This window comes from Xiphias gladius, chromosome 16, assembly GCF_016859285.1.
Source record: "Xiphias gladius isolate SHS-SW01 ecotype Sanya breed wild chromosome 16, ASM1685928v1, whole genome shotgun sequence".
In the NCBI taxonomy this organism is placed as follows: Eukaryota; Metazoa; Chordata; class Actinopteri; order Istiophoriformes; family Xiphiidae; genus Xiphias; species Xiphias gladius.
The window spans coordinates 9,423,929-9,431,382 of record NC_053415.1 but is presented as its reverse complement, the minus strand read 5'-3'; positions in this window follow the sequence as shown (position 1 = coordinate 9,431,382).

Below are 7,454 nucleotides of genomic sequence, written 5' to 3'. Positions count from 1 at the left end.
GTCTCTCAGAGGCTTTAATCTTAGATGTGCAGAATGTTCAAAATTATGATGTTATGGAAATGATGCAAATAATCACACTGCCATCCTCCATTAGTATATGACAACCCTGCATTATCCAATGCAATGTATAGTGTTCTGTCCATCCACCACTATTGCATTCAGAATGCAGAGTGATGGTGTACATGTCTAATAAATATTTCAGGATGATACATTTGGACCATCTACCCCACTGCATAAATCAAGAAGCTTTCCAGCCCCACATTATCAAGGCTTTACTTGGCTGCATGGCTGCTTGGCCCCTCTGCTCTCCAGCAACTGTTAGTGGTTACTTATAAGCATCTGTGTGACTATACCTCCACGTCTGTCTGCTCTTTCCATGGGTTGGGGCCTACACAACACTCCATAAAAAAATCAATTTGTAATCTGTTTATTTCCCCATTCACTTAAAGGATCATTCTGGTTTATTTCAACCTGGCATATGTCCCATGAATGTGGCTATTGTGTCTCTATGGGTCATGATACCTTTACACCCGCCACCTCCATTGCAGAGATTCGGGTAAACGAGGACTCCGGCAGAACAACGTATATTGGGGGAACCAGCTAGCTAGTTAGCTATTACAGCTAATTTTCTTTATTCAAATTTAAGCATGTTCTGTATAATATTTCACTTTTATCAGTGAATCTTATTTCCACTAAATGCTATGTCTTATTTAAAACATAATTAGTTGGTTAAAAGCGATAATTCGTGAGCAGGACTCACATACACAGGCAAATAATTTACAAGATACATTGAAAATATTTACCTGCGTGCTATACGTCTTATTTCATGGCAGCAACATTTGGCTTTTCACAGCAGGAAAAGCACAGGTGGAACTAATTACATTAATTATGGTTCGCCGCTATTGTCCCAGTAGAGCCAGTCAGCCAGTATGCTCAACACCATGTCCCCAGAACTGACGCACATAGCGCAGCCAATTAGTAATCATAGGAATCACACTTGTGCTTTTACTGCTATGGCATCATGTATCTGCCTGTGGTTTAAAAAAAAACTGTTAATTGGGATTTTTTGATCTAGAGAAAAAGAATCTTTGAAGTTAGTGAAAAAAAAATCTCCACAATTGGATATAGATTGAACGGAAACATTAAACAAATAAATAATCGTGGAACTTATGTTATAACCATTTTGTACAGCTAAGTCATCATTGTTGCAGAAACCAGTTTCTAAAGGCCCAATTTTCAGTTTAAATGGAGAATATATCACATCAGATACATCCCAGTCACAAAGGCTTCCCCAATGGCCAACTGTGAAAAACAACACACCGGTCGTTTGATCACATTTACCTCTCTGACAACACCCTTTACCCAAGTTGGGATGAAAAAAATCCCATCATAACATCAATGAACAAGTGTGAAATGTAAATAACACGCTTAGCTAGCTACATGGAAAAAAACAAACAGGAGCTATTCCTGCTAAGCTAATGGGACGTAACATTAAAGCGCCTGTATAGGAGCAAGTCATAAACTTGATATGCAAAACAGAATGTTGAACGAAACTTTACTTAAACTAAAAGACGATTTAAAAAAAACAAATTCCTCTATTTATGATGGTTTTGCATTATATATGACATTTTTAACATGAATAAACCTGAGAACTAACTGTTGGCTTGCCTTAGAGGCGCCGTGGTCTTTTGTGTTAGTTTTGTTTCAAACCTCATATTTATCGTTTAGTACTCAGTCATTGTATTTTTTAAATCAAAGAACGTATTATGCTTCCATTCCAAAGGCATAACATGGTAAATCACAGCTGAAAAATACCTGATTTAAGGTCATGAAACCAAGGGAAATGATTAATGCCTCTTTTTCATGTTGAAAAAAGTGAGCTACATGGGTTGGACAAAACAATAGGAACACCTGACATTCTAAGAGTCAAATACAACCCTACTAACTGGATCCTATAAAAAGTAATTACAGTGATTAATCAGTACAATATCTCTGCTGTAGATAACTCATGTCTTTCTAAGTAAAAAGAGAAGTCACAAACATTTCATTGTCCTATCAGTCTTGTTGCCTATACTATTTGTTCCTTATACCTATATGATCACAGAATTAGCTGAAGTAAGACTTTAAGGCCACTGGAAAGCTTCAAGCTGAGCTGGGGCTCAAGAAAATACAAAGAGCAGCTGATGAAATCAGTCAAGTCAAAGGATGCTGTAGAGCTGAAACTGAAACGTCCCCTCAGTCAGGTGGATGTGGATATGAAGAAGTATTTCAAAACTGAGGCGGCCAGCCTATCCTTGTGAGGCTGTCAGATAGCAAAGCAGTGGTTTTCACCCATTCTTGATGCCGTTAAATCACATTTCTACAGGGCTAGAAAATTGGATTTATTATCATTTTTTGACAGAAGAGGATATGTAGTAAAAATCATAGATACAGAAAAATTTACATTTTTCTCCCGGGTAAGAAGTCGACTAAAACATAATATGGACAAACTATGGTATCAGGAGACTTCAGCCATCATTCACTGGTGGGTGTTGTGTCATTCTATCCTTTCTGAACTGTATCACCGCTTGATGTTGGCCACTTTATAGCAGAACACTTGCATCATTCAAGTACAAGTGGGTGTATTTTTAACCTGAGGGCAGGCTCAGGCTTTGGTACCCTGACGGTTTTCATTCAGATCGCATATCTGAATGATGGGCAGACATCTCCACCGGCTAATTTGGGCCACAAGGGAGCAAAGTCTCTCTGCACAAGAGCAGTAAACCGTAATAGATGCAGTGCCCTTTTGCAAAAAATAATCATTAAATGTCCTTTGTGATTAATTACAGAAATGTTTATTTTTCCCACGGGCTGTCAGTCATTACTGAGTCAATTTTTTTGCACAATGATATCAGCTGTGACAGAACAGATGAAGACATAGCATGATCATAATACTGAAAAATATATTGTAGATATTATTTATCACTGTATTTCAGATGTTTTTTGCTAATGTGCCAGCAAACAATTGCCTACTTACAGTAGCAGAACAACATGGACATCTGATTTGAATGGTCAGTTTAGACAGCTGTTAAATCTGAGGCCAACTATCACTTCCGTTCTGGCTCTGGTTTGATCCACAGCCTGCTGTGGTAATTCCAGCATGTTGATTTCCAGCACTACATTTGATTCAGTTTTAATTAATTAAAAAAGTAGCTCAGTGGAACTTTAAATCACTACTATTGTATGCACTGACACCAAACATCAGAATTTGTGAGAATACATTAATTCACTCAGTCCAGTAGTCCAGCAATAAATACTGATATGAGAGTTTTGAGGGGATGAACAGAAACAGTGACCATTACAAAAACAGCCATAGCAATGTCACAGATTTTTCTTCCTTTCTTTCTTTTTTTTTTTTTTTTGGGTGTGTGTAATAACTTCTTGTAGTCCCACTGAATGTGTAATTAATTTCCATATTCTACATTATTTGATTTATATAGTATCAAACCCTAGATTTGTTGTTTTATGAATCCCAATACCATATTTATAGGCGGCCTCCACAGCAGTTTCAAAAGGCGCAGAGATGACAAAATAGAGTGCATTGTGCCTTACAAAACAAGTTTATCACAGCATTGCACTTGGCGAATAAAAAAAGTTTAGCCAATTTCATGTTCATGCAGTTGCACTGCTCCACATTTAATGATTTCTCTCAGCCTCAGACATTGTTTTTGTTAAATCCTATGCTAGGAGGTATTTGACCACAGAGAGAGCAGCTGAGTTTATGAAAGTTCAGTCCGCTGAGAAGTGGAACTAAGACTGTTTTCAATGTGGGGATTTCAACTGGGCTTAGCCCCTTGGTATTAAACTTACCAAAGCATACCGGGAAAGGCACAAAAGCACAAATGGAGGTACAAAACATGACAAGTGGTTTTCAATCAAACTGTATGGAAACTTCATGACTTTCTGTTTCAAGAGCTGTAACTAATGCTACATTCACAGCCAGCGGAAAATAGTCAACCGGAAGAGCATAATCACTACAACACAACACGGGCATTTTTTTTTTTCAAAGTTGGTATTTCGTGCTATAAGGGAATCACAGCACTATTATTCAGACTGTCAACATTTGAGCAGTACTGTATTTACAGCATCTTGCTGAACCTTGACCCAGTATGCCCCGCAGTTTGCTGAAATAAGCAGATGGTGTGTAGCTGTTGATGCAGACTCCTTCAAGGACAGGTTTTCCTAAGACACATCATCTTGTAAATGAAAAATTTGAGATGATTACTTGCCTTCATCAAGTTGTGAATTGTGTTGCTCTTTGCCAAAACAATATTAAGTGCAACTTCACATTTATGAGATAATAATATTTCCAGCTATACACATTACAGCCTTTTTCCTTTTTTTGCAATATATTTGCTAAAGACCTTGGCAAGTTCTCCTTCCAAAGTAATGCCCTTCCCACCCCAAACACTTTCAGAGAGAACACATAACTAACACATAGACAGTGGAAGGAAATGGGTTTTTAGATAATAAACAGTTATCTTGTATAGTAAGGATGTTGTAGTTTAAGTTAAAATACACATTCCTGCGCCATGTTGACAGTATTTCATGTTTACGAAATAAATGCAACCTAAAATCCTTAGGGTTGAGACAAATTTGTTGTCTAGTTGGCATTTCTGTTTCACTTTGCATTTATCAAAGTCAAAAGACAAAAACTCTTGACTTAACATTTCTGGAACACGGCACATCTGCTGAGTGAGGAACAAAACCACCTGCTTTACACCCCTTGTGGGATCTGGGGAACTGGCGCTGCTTGATGTTTCAGAGCACAGTTTAGCAAAACATTAGTATTCACCAGTGATGCATGACAGCCAAATGCCTTTTTCTTTTTTACCGTATGAATCTGAGCAGTGTGAGATGTCAGTTTCTATTTGACAGCTCATTTGTCAGTCCTTTAGGCTTCTGTTAGGCATCATCCTTCAGTGTGCAGACACGCAAACCCTCCACCTGTCCTCTCAGGTGGAAACATCCCTGGACCTTTGCCCATAGTCAGTCTGGGCTCCTCTGCCAGACCTCCTACACACGCACACACACACACGCACATAGTAGCTGGGAGGAAACAATGACCACTGAAGCTGATGTGATTTTGTTTATCCTTTTATATGAGCAGACACTGGGTTAGTCCACCGAGGTCACAGCCATTCATTTCTACCTGTCAGTTGGCTGGAAACTTAATTGCAGACGTTAAACCAACTAATCCTATTGTATTGGTTTTCTGGTTGATTTGTAGTGTTTTTGAAAGCTTGTGATTTAGTAACAGCATTTGTTTTGTGTTAAGGACAGCTATATTAATTCACTGTCCCATCATGAACTGGGGTGTGACGAGGAACTTAGACTTACAGGGATGAAAAAAAAAAAAAGAATCTCATGTCCAGGATTGAGTCTGATCAAATGCTGTCATAATAACAAGTAATGATACTCTCTTCATCAACAGTTGTTTATTTTCTTTCCCTCAAAGTCTAGATACAACAGTGGGACTGTGTATTCCTTCCTTGTAACACTGTTACAGTGTTTGATCTCCCTCTCTTTCGCCTTGTCTCGTTTCGCTCATATTTGAGAGAAGACTTCAAAGAGTACCTCAGGGGGAACAGTTGGAGAGATAAATGTGTATTTTTTCTATGCACAGCAAAGTGGACTGTTTTCTGGGGCCTTGACAAGGATTACTTTAGAGAAACTAAAGGAGCCTCTCTTCACACTCTAACTCCACAGCCATTTAATTGAAGCTTGAGAGATTTAGTGTTAGCTTGGAAATGATTTGCACATCTTAAGATGACAAAGAAGACACAAAAAGAATATAGATTTTTTTAAAAGTGATTTAAAAAAAAACAACCTGTAAGACTTTAAAAGCATAACTTTTTACTCAACACTAACCTTACTCTTACTGAACACATTATTCCCGATGTTAGCATTAAGTGGAGATGGCACTGTTTACTGCTTCACACCTCATTTTGTACATAATCATTTTTTAACAGTAAATCCTCAGTGGTTGGAGCCAAAAAAAATAAAAATAAATGTGGGATGGAACTAAGATGGGGTGAGCAAGTGGCAGCCAGAAGAGCTGAAGGCTGAGGCTTGAGATGGCTGTCTACATACTCGTATTACAGTCATGCAAGCAGTCCTTGTTTGGACACAGTCTCTGACAGCCTTTTGAGGAACTGCTGCCCTGGAAAACTACAAAACGTTTTTCCAGAGAAATTGATCACGGTTGCCCTCATTTCTCTTTCCAGTTACAGCATGCCTGCACTGTTGCGTCTTCTTGCCTGCCCTCTGATCAGTTCGTAACGCATACATGTGCCCTCGCCGGTTATTTCTGCTGAAAACAGAACGCACCCGACCGCAGGAGACTTTCCAAAGGCTAATAGAGACACTTTGGCTCTCCTCATGCTTCATTTATATGAGACCTGTTATATTGTACTGACTGCCCACTGTTAAACACAACCCCTGGCACAACAATGACTTGTCTGATTATGGCAGCTGTTAGTGTAAAAGCTTGAAATGTGTAAGAAATGTCAGGGTACTACAGGGGTTTGGCGCCTACAAAAAATAATACAGTCTGATTCAACAGCCCCTCAACAAATACTACTGCTGTGAAGCTTTTTATATACACTGTTGTAGTTTGTGTAGTCTGTGTAGTTTGTTGGACGTTGTCCAGTCCTCTCCAATCTTACCCCAGAGAGTTCAGTGTTCAAGTAACCCCAGTTTGTAAATCCGATTTGACTAATTCTGATTCGTTGTACAAATTTGTTTTTATTTTGTTTTGTTTTTGAATTTTGTTGAACTGCAACATCTCTGATCCCTTCTACTGAGCAGATTGTGTCTCAACCGACATGTTTTCCTTCCCTGAAAAGTACTGGCAGTGTTTCCTGTGCAGAGCCTTAGCAACCAACATCTAACACATTACATAAGGATGTCAAAATAATAGCAGAACAAATGGGAACGTCTATTATGTGGTCCTTGCTGGGTTCAGACATTTCTTTAACATCCTTGACTCAGTTTTCCTGAAGTACGTTTATAAAGTTTTCACATTTTCTTTCTTTTCACCTAATGTCATGTACATTTTTGTAAAAATTGTTTTATTAATTAATAATGGCAGTGCACCTGCCAGGTTATAACACTGAATGTAACATACAGGCAACCTACGATGAGGAAATTGATGGAAAAAAAACCCACTGAAAAACCACAAAGACAAGAAAAGCTGATACATAGACTGGAGGAGCAGGGATGCTTTTAAAAATCCACGTTGACTGAAAAAGGACGTTTTCTGGCAGCTGACATGTCGCTTCACCAAGCCAAGGTGCCCTTCATGAATAAGAATGGGAGGGATTTGAATCCAGGTTTTGTCACGTGTCACCTTTGCAGTCTTTCACTCCTGATGGTTTATGTCACTCTGCCCTGTATATTGACCTGTTTTAATA